We start from the raw sequence: 14552 nt of genomic DNA, 5'->3' as shown, positions 1-14552 counted from the left end.
ATATTCATCCATCCATTCTGTCATTCAACAAATATTTATTGAATGCCTACAATATGCCAGGCACTGTTTCAGGGACTTGGGATATTACAGTGAGAAAAATAAGTAAAAATTCCCATCTTCATGGAACTTACATTCTAATGAAATAACTTCTAATGGAGCATGAATTCTTGTTTTTTTTTTTTCTCTGATTTTAACACTGCTCTTTATTTTCCACAAGTTACCTTATCCTACACTACAACAGGTTTCCATCTTTAACCATTTTCTTGATCTGCTTTCCCATGTCCTTAAGAAAGTGAATAACATTACCTTTAGTCCATTTTACCAATAGGGACGTTGAAGGGCAAAAGGTAATTGAGACTACTTTTTCCTAAAGCACTGACACACCTCATATCAGTGCAAGGGTTGGAAACTGGGATTTCTCAAGTCTGGAGTACAGATTAACCATCAGAAAGCAAAGCACAAGTGCTTCATATTCTTAGTTTCCACTAAAGCCCTGTACTGGCAGTAAAAATACAAACAAAATTCCCCGTAACTTCTCCACGGGGACCCTTCTTGGCTGATTTCTTGTAACTCCATTGCACTGGTTCAGACAAAATCAACCAAGGTCGTGACAGTGAAATTCATATTGCACGCTGATCCGAGAATTTGGATAGGAGTTACAAGCATGAACTCAAAGCCAGAATACAGAATTTACCCTGTAATTATTTTATTTTTGACTATAGCAAGTCTCAATCAAATGGCTATCCTGGGTTCAAAGCACTGTTTTTTGAAAACATCTAAAAGCCAACTTATACTTATGTGTAAAATGCACACATTAAATATAAATGATTCAGCAACGTGGGTCAGATTTTACACAGTATAAAAATCTCTTCTTTAAAGCCAGCCACTCCAGAAATTAGCCTTATCGTCTTTACAAATCTGTTTGAAGATTAAATCTTTTTTCCCCTTTACCAAAATCAGTAAACAATTATCAGCGTCCCAAGGTTTAATGTTAAAGCACAAGAATTTCTCTAGGTTGTGGTTAACCATCCTTTGTATCTTGTGTTTTTTTTTCTTAATTCCTTTGACAGTTTTGTCACACTGGAAGCTCATCCTCTCCAAAATTAAGACAGTGACCACAGTACTACTGGCGAGTAGGGTATGGGGGAGGATGTGTTTGGGTCAAAAAAATAGAATGGGGTTTCATTCCAGGAAACTTATCTTAGGGAAGCTGCCTAGACTTGACCTTCTGCCATAGGGGAACAAGTTAGAAATCAGCTCTTGGAATGGTTGTACAGAGTCAAGGCAATCTGATCATCAAGACAAAGCTTAATAACCATGCCACAGATCACCAGGGAAATCCAAGTCCTTGCCCTCGGACCGCTATGAGGAAGTCAGCATCTAATGTACAGATGAAGCCCAGCCTGCGAGACATTAAAAAAAATAGGCGTTGCTTAAAATCACTGGTATTTGGCCACCATACATCAAGCTGGTTTTGAAAATAAATTGTAATCTTTCTACTCAGGGCACGGATCTTCTTAAGACCAGCAGAAGCCCTGAACCCTCATGACAGAGAAGGGAAAACAACCTCCATCGAGAATCACAAACAGATGGTTACGACCTCCCCTGGACAAGGTGTTCTCTGCATTTATTTTTCTTTGGGAAATTAAATAAAAAGACCCCACTGCCTGGGCCTGGGTTCAATCCCTGGTCAGGGAACTGAGATCCCACAAGCTGCGGGCTTCTCGTTACGGTGGCTTCTCTTGTTGCAGAGCACAGGCTCTAGGTGTGCGGGCTTCAGTAGTTGTGGCTCATGGGCTCTAGAGCGAAGGCTCAGTAGTTGTGGCGCACGGGCTTAGTTGCTCCGCGGCATGTGGGATCTTCCCGGACCAGGGTTCAAACCTGTGTCCCCTGCATTGGCAGGCGGATTCTTAACCACTGCGCCACCAGGGAAGTCCCGAGAGTGTGTTCCTTGTGTTCTGCCAAACCGAGGTCTTTCTTAACTCCTCTTCCCTCCCTCACCTCCACTAACCTCCAACCTGTCGGGTCACGAGGTCAGCTTCAGACTGACGTTCTTCTGCATTTTGTCGTCAGTGTTGGCATAAGCAACATCCTGTTTCAAATAAGAAGGTTTAAAAAAACCCTCATAAAGCTCCTTGGACATCAAATGACTCTTACACAACAACAATTTGATAAATTAAGTGTAAATGAATCAGAAACATGTGGGTCAAGTTTCCCTCAGAATACGCATGGGCTTAAGTATTCAGAGGGAAAGCGCTCGGGAAAATGCATTCTGAACGCAGAATGTTTGAACAATAAGCTCAGACTTACTTGACAGTTTCCCCACCCCGGGTCAACCCGAGTGATAAATATGCGTGTGTAGGTACGGCGCAGGGTCATGGGGTGCTTGCAGCCCTGCCACCCCACTAATAACTATGGTATATGGAGTGAGCCGTGAAGAGGGGCTGCGAGGCTGAGGCCTCAGGCTCATCTGTGCTCCCACTTATCCAGGGTTTGTTTTTGTTTGGTTTTTCATATGAGAGCAGAACGTTGTAATGATTTCCACTGCCACTCACCCACCCCCTCCCCATCATTTTATTCCCATCGCAGAAACCCTCGGGGAGAATCTACTGTGTGTGACAAAGAAATATGTCTTTTCTCTGTGTTACAGACCTTGGATCGCATCCAGGGCCCCCCTTTTCCCCGGAGGCCAGCTCTGCTCGTTTATGATTTGCATTTCATTGCTGTACACTGAACCCAGCGAGAAGTTGTCTGAACCAGCAGAATGGTGAGAGCTAAAAGTAGCAAGCAAGCAGCCTCCATTCTCCCGCTCATTCTGCACAGAGTCTGCGCTGCCAGAAATCCAAAGCCAAATTTGATCTAAAATTTATACAAGCAAAGAACGTCAACATGAGCACACTCAGTCTCTCTTCTCTTCCCCTTTCCCAAGACCCTTCTTGGCCTGGGAACCTCTATTTTATGTTTAATTTAATTTTGGATTGCTAATTATTATCTTTGTCTCTTCCCCCACTTTTTCTGATCTTGTCATTCACTTTCACAAGGTCCTTATTTTATTTTCTTAAACTATTTTACCCATGAATCTTTAATTTGCAAAACTGAACAAAGTCAACTTTTGGAATATGAACAATATGAACTTGAAAGAGGAAGGAGGAGGCTCAAGAAGAGGAGTCTAATATTTGGAGGGGAAAATTCAATTGAGAAGGCATTAAAATATACAGAATATACTCTATATAGGGAAAGAAGATCCATTCATCCTGTCCTGTACGTTAGCATTTTATAAATGCTAATGAAAGAGTTATAGGAAAGTTTTTTTTTTTTTAATGAAGTCATCTCTGATATTCAGATTAGTTTGCTGGGACTACAAAACAAAAGTACTGATTTTAAGACAGAGCTCTGTCCTAAACTACACACCCAATTTTTGGAAGTGATATTGAAATGTATTCATGAGGAAGTCTTACCAGCACCTCAAAATAACAAGTAAACTGCTTCCCCTTCTGTATCCCTACCTTTGTTAAGGATAAAGGATGAAGCTACCTCTTCTCACACTCCATGTCCAAGAGGCCATAAAGAGTGATTATTTTCTAAATGCTTCCAATTTCATTCACACCTGAGCCCCTGTGTCAGTCCATCACCCACACTGCAATCCTAGTGATTTTCTAGTATGCACCCCTGAGTGTGACCCTTCCCTGTTGAAATCCTTCTATGTCTTCCATTCCTGGGGAAGGTGGTTCTCAAGGGTCAAGGGATGGAGGGAAGAGAACTGACTCAAATCTCCCCAGGGAGCTTTTATACTCTGCACCATTTCTACAATAACTGCCCTTCCTCGCTCTTGACTGGGACATGTGCGAGGGTTTGAAGGGGAACTGGAAAGGAGTCTGGTTCATTGTGAGATAGTCTCTCTTCCCCTTCCTGCTCACCTCCCCTTCTCCTCCACCCCTCAAAACCTTCTGGCCTTGAAGATGAAGTCTAAACTCCCCAGGGCACAGGAAGCCTTGCAGAAGCAGGGACCAGGAACCCTTCCCTGCCCCCTGCCCTGCATATACGCTACTTGACCATCCAGACTCTCCCTTTCCATATTGGTAGTGCCTGTTTTTTTCTCAGTCTGAAATGCCCTTTCTTTCCTGGCTAACTCCACTTCTCCATCAAGCCTCAACTCAAACATTTCTTCCTAATCACCTGGGGCACACTGGGCCCTTCACACAAGGACCTGGTATGTGTTACCTGTCTGTCTCTTTCCCAGCGCAGGACTTCCTGAGGGATGAAGCCAGATCTTATGAGTCTTTGTTCCCCCTAGAAGATGCTTAATGGTTTTTGAATGACTAGATGCAGTCATGTGTAAATAAATAAATGGGTGAAAGAAATCACAGTGGTCAGGTCTATATGAGCTGACTCGTATATGTTTTGCAAACAGTTTGTAGTAATATCTTATTATTACACAATTAATCCAATCTGGCCACTAAGCTACGAGCAATAACCAGACTATGGTACAGGTGAACTAGTTATTTTGGTCATCTTAACATGCAAATGAGACTTAGCCATTTGCTGATCGACTCACATATGAAATAAACTTTCCCCCTAAAAAAGAGTATATAGCAACTCTTATGAATTTTAAAATGCTAACATTTATTTCTTGAGTACTTACTATGTACCAGGCAGTGACTTACATGTTTTATGTGCATCGATTCATTTAGTCCTCACAGAAACTCTAGAAAGAACATGCCTTTGTGGTGCCCACTTTACAGATGAGAAAGATACCCACAGGCACCAGCAGAACACGCACAGCCCATGTTCTCACCCAGTAGGTTATCCTGTCTCTCAGGAAACAAATGGGCAATGTATGGTTTCTACTAGAAACAGCAAACAATATTTTCCAAAGGAGAACCATAATTAAACTATATACAGCTTCCATCTTATATTCAGATCAAAAAGGCACCACAAATCCCAGTTGTTCTTGTAGTTAGATCCTGTCACTTCTGTTGGTCAATTCATTCATGATACATAACACACCAAAAGTCAGGAGGTAAAGTTTTTTCCGACTTGACTGAACTGATTTTTGCCTCCTTCCCCATAAAACTGGTTCTGAGATGACTTTAGCTTAACCATTCCCTGGAGAGCAAAAAATATGGGTGCCCTGCAGTTTCTAGGACACTGGATTCCAGAAAGGGCCAAAGAAGTGTAAACCAGGGGAGGGGACACAGAAGCTGGAGTGACCATGAGAGGCAGGGAGGGGCTCAAGGTCTCTGAAGTGGATGCCGTTCCACATGGCTGACTGTCCACATGGCCTGCTCTCCTCTCAAGATTCTGAGCTTTTAAATAAAAGCAACCGCAGTACTTGCCTGTCAATACTCTGTTTACCCAAGACAGGAAACGAGGCTTAATTAAAGAAGGTGAAAAACATACTTGTAGCCATGTCATCTTTCACTATATCCTTTTGTAATCCTGTGCTATAATTACTATAAAATAACAATAAAAATTAAATCAATAATGGTTCCTCTTTCATAAAAGGTAGGCAGGAGGCTCTGACTCCCCATCCTCACCTCCACAGCCCCTTCCCACTTCCCAGAGAACCACAGCTGAGACTTCTGGTCTACCAGGAGTCCCCGTAACCTTGTGTACCTGACACTGAATTCTGTGCCCAGCTCCTCAGTGGAAAGCAGACCATTTAACCTCCCTTCGCCTCTATCTCTCCATCTGTAAAAGGTCTGAAAAAATGCAGGCCACCTGCTTTCTTCACAGGAGAGTGACGAGAATTAATGATATTAGGTTAATGCTGTCAGCTTCCTGAAGGGCTCAGGGAATTTGGAATGAGAGACCCTGTATGGATATCAGATATGATTCCCTAATCAAAGGACTTTGGGCTGTCCATATATCTTTAGAACCAGGGGCACTGGAACGCCAGCTTTTCTATTTGTTATTTGAAATGGTACCCAAAAGAGAAGAGGACAAGACATGACTGAAGGATATGACTGAGACGACCCTTCTGGTGACCGTCCATTCAACATCTGTCCGAGGGGAGGTGATTACGGGCCTCAGATTGCCAAGTCCATTATCATTAGCACATTATTTGGTGCTGAACGCATTGAAAGGACAGGTCGGGCCACAAATGTCTTTGTTAAATGCAGAGCAACCACCCTCCTCCTGCCCACTCCAGGCCTGTGTAAAGTGAGCCGTGGGGTGCCTTTCTCCCCTCCCCACTACCCTGCCTGCACTACCACCCCACCCCTGGCCCCCACCCCTCATTTAAGAGTTCACAAACTGCTCCTGCCAGTTTAAGCAAAAAATGTTCCAAGAGGTAACAGGGCCACGGTAATTAATTTTGCTCCTTGACTGGAAGGTGAAAAGCTTTTTATTATGTAAATTACAAATGTCCTGAAGGGAAATTTTATCTCCCTCTCACCAATGAGCCCATCAGGCTGCCTGAATCAGGATTTTTTTTTATGTTTATTAGTCTAGGGGGGCCAGTTAGGACGTTTCATATCTTCTAAGTGCTGACATTTATCTATTGCTTCCAAATAAGCTTAGTGGCAGGGAGCCACAGGCAGACCACTAAGTAGGGAGGGGTGGGGGGAGTCTGTCTACAAACAGGCAGAGCACAAAGGGAGCAACCCCTGGGCCTGAAAGATGGGTGGAAGCCCACTGTTCCCCATGTTGATGGCTTTTGTCTCTCCCTCGTGTTCCCCCTTCAGCCCATCTTCCTCCCCTGTGATTCCTTCTCACCTGTCTCATCTCTGCCTTGGCTAATGATACCTTGGGGCTCTGGGCACAGCAAACCCTCCCTGGGGCTGAGGATGCTCTGCTCCTCCCTCCACAGCCATCAGCATTCCCAGCCATACTCTTTGGGCTCTTCGTCGGGGGAACTCCTTGCTCTCAAAAGAACATTAGTGTTTTTTCTTCCCTCAGAGGAGCAAGCTTATACGCTATGATGTTTGCATTTTATGTATCACCTTGACTGGGCCCCAGTGCCCAGATATGTGGGCAAATGTTTTTCTGAATGTTTCTGTGTTTTTGGATGAGATTAAAATTTAAATTGGTGGACTTTGAGTAAAGCAGATTGTTCTTCATAATGTCGGTGGGCCTCATCTAATCAGTAGAAGGCCGGAATAGAGCAAAAGACTGACCTCCCCTAAGCAAGAGGGGATTCTGCAGCAGACAACTTTGGACTTGAATTGCAACATCCACGCTTCCCTGGGTCTCCAGCCTGATGACTCACCCTACAGGTTCAGGGCTTGCAGCCTACATAATTGCAGAAGCCAATTCCTTAAAATCTTTCTCTATAGATATAGATATTGATATATCCTATTGGTTCTGTTTCTCTGGAGAACGTTATGCCACTGAGAATATAGACTACAAACACCACTCTACTCCAAAAGGTTAGGATATATGATAGTGACTGGGACCTAACAAACCTTGAGAAAGGGTAAGCTTTGGTGTTCTTATTTTACACAATAACATCTCTTTTTCTTTTCTTTTTCAACATCTTTATTGGAGTATAATTGCTTTACAATGGTGTGTTAGTTTCTGCTTTATAAGAAAGTGAATCAGCTATACATATACATATATCCGCATATCTCTTCCTCTTGCGTCTCCCTCCCTCCCATCCTCCTTATCCCACCCCTCTAGGTGGTCACAAAGCACCGAGCTGATCTCCCTGTGCTATGCGGCTGCTTCCCACTAGCTATCTATTTTACGTTTGGTAGTGTATATATGTCCATGCCACTCTCTCACTTTGTCCCAGCTTACCCTTCCCCCTCCCTGTGTCCTCAAATAGAGGAGGGGGAAGGGTAATCCTACTAGAGGATTCTCTAGCAGGTCTGCGTCTTTATTCCCATCCTGCCCCTAGGTTCTTCATGACCATTTTTTTTTAGATTCCATACATATGTGTTAGCATATGGTATTTGTTTTTCTCTTTCTGACTTACTTCACTCTATATGACAGACTCTAGGTCCATCCACCTCACTACAAATAACTCAATTTCATTTCTTTTTATGGCTGAGTAATATTCCATTGTATATATGTGCCACATCTTCTTTATCCATTCATCTGTTGATGGACACTTAGGTTGCTTCCATGTCCTGGCTATTGTAAATAGAGCTGCAAGGAACACTGTGGTATATGACTCTTTTTGAATTATGGTTTTCTCAGGGTATATGCCCAGTAGTGGGATTGCTGGGTCGTACGGTAATTCTATTTTTAGTTTTTTAAGGAACCTCCATACTGTTCTCCATAGTGGCTGTATCAATTTACATTCCCACCAGCAGTGCAAGAGGGTTCCCTTTTCTCCACACCCTCTCCAGCATTTATTGTTTGTAGATTTTTTGATGATAGCCATTCTGACTGGTGTCAGATGGTATCTCATTGTAGTTTTGATCTGCATTTCTCTAATGATTAATGATGTTGAGCATTCTTTCGTGTTACACAATAACATCTCTTGATCTGTAGCTGGGCTGTTGGGTAACACGTCTTAGGCTTCAGAATAGAGCAGGAAGCTGATGGAAAAGAAGCAGGGAGAGGTGAGATGAGTGTTCCTAACCAGCCCAGATTTGAGGGCAGCCTCTGCATCCTCTGTTTAAAAAGTAATAAATCATAGCCAGGACATGGAAGCAACCTAAATGTCCATCAACAGAGGAAAGGATAAAGAAGATGTGGTACATATATATACAATGGAATATTACTCAGCCATAAAAAGGAACAAAATTGTGCCATTTGCAGAGACATGGATGGGCCTAGAGACTGTCATACAGAGTGAAGTAAGCCAGAAAGAGAAAAACAGATATTGTATAATATCGCTTATATGTGGAATCTAGAAAATTGATACAAATGAACTTATTTGCAAAGCAGAAATAGAGACTCTGACGCAGAGAACAAACATATGGATACCAAGGGGGGAAGGAGGATGGGATGAATTGGGAGATTGGGATTGACTTGTATACAATACTATGTATAAGATAGACAACTAATGAGAACCTACTGTATAGCACAGGGACCTCTACTCAGTGCTCTGTGGTGACCTAAATGGGAAGGAAATCCAAAAAAGAGGGGATATATGTATATGTATAGCTGATTCACTTTGCTGCACAGCAGAAACTAACACAACATTGTAAAGCAACTATACTCCAATAAAAATTAGTTTAAAAAAAAGTAATAGGGCTTCCCCGGTGGCGCAGTGGTTGAGAGTCCGCCTGCCGATGCAGGGGACACAGGTTCGTGGCCCGGTCCGGGAAGATCCCACATGCCGCGGAGCGGCTGGGCCTGTGCGCCATGGCCGCTGAGCCTGCGCGTCCGGAGCCTGTGCTCCGCAACGGGAGAGGCCACAACAGTGAGAGGCCCGCGTACAGCAAAAAAAAAAAAAAAAAAAAAAGTAATAAATCTATCTCATTGATGGACAGATGGCACAATTTCATAAGAAGCTTATAGGGAGAATTTCATCCTCCAATACTACAAAGCCCTGGGTACATGGTGGGGGTGAAACAGTGCCTTGTTTTCCTGGAACTTATAATCTAGTGAAGGATTCAGGTATTAAACAGATAAAGTCACATATAAATGCATGTCATGATACCTGCTGAATCCCATTAGAGGAAATAAACCTGTTCTGTTATAGACTGAAAGGTTAGGAAAGGCATCTCTGAAGAGACAACAGTTTAGAGAAACTGAAAAACAAATAGGAGTTGCCCAAGTTGGGGGAGAGCATTTCAAGTGAGGCAGTAGCAGATGTGGAGCTTTTAGGCAGCAAAGATCTCGATGAAAAGCAAAGGGGAGGGGGTCTGGAGTGAGGAAGGGTAGGCACAGCCATGCACACAGGAGCCTGTCTGCCCTGCAGAGGAAGCTGTGTCTTCTCCAAGTATAGTGACAAGCTAGTGAAGTATTTTAAGCAGAGGAGTGACATTATCCTAATTTATATTTGTAAAAATTATTTTGGCTACCTCTGTGTGGAAAATGGATTGGAGAATACATATTGCAAGACCAACATGATGGGCATTCTCTTTTTACTCTCCTCTCCAACTGGACAAGGAAAAACCTGTATTGACTATTCCTCCCTTGGCTTGTTACCTTTCAAGTGGAGAGATTCTTGTTTACATGGGGATTGAAATATATAATTGAAAAATGGAGCAATGAGAGAGAGAGAAAGAGAAAACCCATCTGGGGTTAAATATCCAGAGGGGTTTTTATTTTTGACGTGGGTGAGGGAGGGGTTGGAGGGAAGGAGTTGTAGTAAATAAGAAGCTTATTTGAGGTGTCCTTCTTTTTCTGGCAGAAACTTTCAAGCATAGAAAACCAGGGGGAAGGGAAAGGGAAATTTAATCTGTTACTGTGGATTATGATGAGATCTTTCTATATCTATCAAGAAAAGTAAGTTAAGGATAGGAGTCCTTTATTAATTGCTATTGGTTGTTAGATGGTGCTTCCTTGGATCTTCCACTGCTCCACGACTGGAGTATGTAGGTTTTGTTTGTTTGTTTTTGTGGTACGCGGGCCTCTCACTGCTGTGGCCTCTCCCGTTGCGGAGCACAGGCTCCGGACACGCAGGCTCAGTGGCCATGGCTCACGGGCCCAGCCGCTCCGCGGCATGTGGGATCTTCCCGGACCGGGCCACGAACCCGCGTCCCCTGCATCGGCAGGCGGACTCTCAACCACTGCGCCACCAGGGAAGCCCAATATGTAGGTTTTTACAAAAGGGTTTCACTTTACAAAAGGGATGCTCAAGCACCCAAAAGACAAGAGCAATGGACTTGGCTGTGATAGAGCAGGGCCTCGGGACCTTCCTGAGGTGGTGGAGACATAAACAGAAGAGCAAGCAGAGCTGATACTGTCCCCCAGTATCTCTCTCCTCTTCTTCCCTTCTTCCACAGTAAAAACATTTAATCTCAGCATTTAGACACCCAGAGTACAGACTCTAATTCCCAGCCTCTTTTGGAGTTGAATATGAGTGACCTTGTGGTCACATTATGGCTAATGGGATGAGTGCAATTTCCAGAATATGCCCCCAGAAGAAAGTGTTGCCCCTCTCCCAGCCCCTTTTCTCCATTTCCAGGGGCTGGACTGTGGTGTGTGGTAAGGCATCTTGGATGACAGGGTAAAGGCAGCATATCGGAGGCGGTGGAGCTCAAGATGGAAGGCTCCTGGGGCTTTGACACCTTACAGTCCCCACACCCCACCAGGTCAGGATGGCTAACGCCTGGACTCATATGTAAGGAAGAAATAACCTCTAGCTTATTTAAGCCATTATTTTAAACCATATCCTAACTAATACAAGTTATTTCCTAGAGGGCCTCCAGCGCTCTCCAAAATTTCCCTCTCTTTCCCACTAGAGATATGGAGGTAAAAAACAAGGGTAGAATCTTCCCACTACCCTGTTCATAGACTCGGGGACTCAGGAATCTCATGACTGTACCCTGAAGTTTAGATAAGCAGAGATTTACAAACTGAATCAATGCTGTTCTGTAACCACTTCCTTAGCTGTGGTTAATTAAAAATTTAAACACACAACTGAAAAAAATTTTTTCCCAGTATTTCTTTTAAAAAAAACAGTTTCAACACTTAGAGTGGTAGAAAGTTCCAGTCAGGCTTTGGAAATCTCTGCAAAAGACATTCCCACATAGTCGAAACTGTGAAATCCATCATATAGAACATGAAATCTGAGTAAAAGACTCTAGTTTTACTATCAGCCCCACAAGTGACATCACAGGCAGGCTGCCTGAGCACTTTAATGCTCTGTACCTCTATTTTACATTTCAGAAAGAGCAGCTCTCCTGAAGAAATATTGTGAGGATTAGCATCATAGAGACTCAGGGTGAAAGAGGACATCCCTGGGCACCTGGTTGAAATACCCATCCAATGCCTGTTTCCCTGTCATTACTTCCTTGATAAGAAGACTGCCATCCATTCTGCTCACGGTCTATGTTTCCAGGTGATAAAGACCTCACTAGTATTCAACTTTGTATAGTTGAATCATAAAGCAGTGAACATTTGCTAAAAACACCACTTACAGGAGTTCCCTGGTGGTCCAGTGGTTAGGACTCGGTGCTTTCACTGCCAGGGCCTAGGTTCAATCCCTGGTCAGGGAACTAAGATCTCGCAAGCCACGCAGCATGGCCAAAAATAAAAATAAAAAATAAAACACCACTTTTACTTTGTTATACTGCTTTTTTGTAGAGACGACACAAAAAGGAAAGAGCAGGGAGGACAGGCTCTGAAGTCAGACGGATCTGGCCTTAAACTCAGTTCACCATTTATGTGACCTGGGGCAAGTCACTTAATGTCTTTAAGCTTCAGCTTCCTAAGTTATTGTAATACATATTTTAGGGACCACAAATGGAGAAATATAAAGTGATACATAATTCCCGTACATAGCAATTACTTAATAATTACGTGGCTGTTGTTTTGCTGTTATTATTTTTATAATTATCAGTCTTGTAGTCATTCTAGGAATGGTCCCAGCTTTGCCACTCACCAACTGTGTGACCTTGGGTAAGGTTCTTAATTTTTCTGTGCCTCCATTTCCCCATCTGTAAATGAGGAGTGATAGTAATACATCACAAGTTTGCTGTGAGGGTTAAGTGTGTAAAAGAATACAAAGCGCTTTGAACAGAGCTTTAGTAATTGTAAGCATTATAGAATATAAATGTCAGCTTCTGTAATTATTAAGGAGTAAAACTCTTAACTGTATGGTAAAATGAAAAGATCATGAATGGGGATATTTTGAAACAGTGCCTAAAAGAAAAACCTCTTAGGGGACTTCCCTGGTGGCGCAGTGGATAAGACTCCGAGCTCCCAATGCAGGGGGCCCGGGTTCGATCCCTGATCAGGGAACTAGATCCCACGTGCATGCCGCAACTGAGGAGCCCACCTGCCGCAACTAAGGAGCCCACATGCTGCAACTAAGGAGCCAGTGAGCCACAACTAAGATGTGGTGCAACCAAATAAATAAATAAATAAATATTTTTTTAAAAAGAAGAAAAACCTCTTATATTTGTCCTTTATAGTAAATTTGCTTCTCTAAATATGCTTTTCATTTTGATAATGTTAAGTGTTCTCAACGTGAAGCAGTAAGTAGTACAGGGAATAGGAAACAATCTGGGGTTTAAAGCAGGCAAATGGAAGTCTAATACGTTTAAAGTTTTCAGAAATATTTTAAAAATGACAGAAAATTTGCATTTGAGACCCTTCTCTTATCTTATTCCCAGCACTAGCTGAGCTGAAAAACTCAGGAGAAAGCACGGTTGACAGAGCATGGGAGTAGCCTGGCTTCTTCCGGGCTGGGCCAGGTCTTTCCACCAACCAGCTGGCTGACATACAGTGTTGTCACTTAACATCTCTGAGCCTCAATTTCCTTATGTGAAATGAGAGGCCTAATTAGAAGAGCTCTAAGATGCTTGCAATTTCTCACAGTGTAAGATCCCATGTGAACCTGGTCAGATACACATTAGCAGGCAAGCAACCCTGCCTGGTTTTAGGGATAACTTTCCTAGATGTCTTATTCCGTGTTCTACTAAGTAATCTCAACATGTTAGAGTGGTTTTTTCTGTTTTGTTTTTTGTAGAGACCTACAAATGAAATGGTATTGTTATCAGTCACAGTAGGTTAGGTTAGGTTATGCTGCATGGCTTTCAATAACTCAGTTTTGTTTTTACTAATGCTACATGTCCGTCAAGGGTCAGCTGTTGCACTGCTCTACGTCTTCATTCCAGGACCTACGCTGAAGGAGCAGTCTCTATCTGGGTGTTGCTGTTCTTCTGGCAAAGGGGAAAGAGACATTTCAAACAACCAGTTGGCTCTTAAAACTGCCGCATGTAAGTTATACACATCACTTTTGCCTATATTTTATTGGCCAAAGCAAATCACATGGTTTCTCCTGAACTCAGCAAAGAGGGGATGAATAATCAATCCACTCATGGGAAAAAACACAATGGGGGAAGAAAATAGAATATTTGGTGAACACTAGTACAATCTACTACAGATGTCAATGGAGAAGGAAGAAGGAAGGAAGGAAGGAAGGAAGAAGAACTCTCTCTTTGTTGAGGGGACACATCCGTACAGGAGTGTTTGCAGCCCAAGATCATAAATGTAAGAACACTTCTAGGAAAACTACTAGCAGAGGAAACAGTTTCTTTTTGCTACTTTGTGAGAAAATAAATGCCAAACAAATAAGGGGGGGAAACAAGGAAAGGGGTGCTGTTAGGGATGGGGAGAGAGAAGAGGAGCTGGGGAAACCCAGCCTTGGAGAGATGACACCATTTTCTGCAGCTCCAGGCAGCTCCAGCTAATGACTGTGTGCAAGCAGAATGTGAATGCTAAGGGTGCCAGCAAGTACATAAAAGGCAGAGGAAGAAGGATCAACATGTTTTGCTGCCATTTCCAGGAAAGGGATGGTGTCCCCAGCAGCCTCCCACAGTAGATGACCAGAAAAAAAAGCAAACACAAATAACAACTCATTGAAAATCTGAGTCGTGACTACTGTGTTTCACAGCACATCCTCCCTCAAATCCTGGCTGCAAACCAGCCCAGCCACTTAAAGCAGCGCTGGCAGCTTGCTCTCTCTTGGCACCGGGTATGCA

This window comes from Grampus griseus (assembly GCF_964374135.1).
Source record: "Grampus griseus genome assembly, chromosome: 7".
Classification (NCBI taxonomy): Eukaryota; Metazoa; Chordata; class Mammalia; order Artiodactyla; family Delphinidae; genus Grampus; species Grampus griseus.
Note: the sequence above shows the minus strand (reverse complement) of the source record.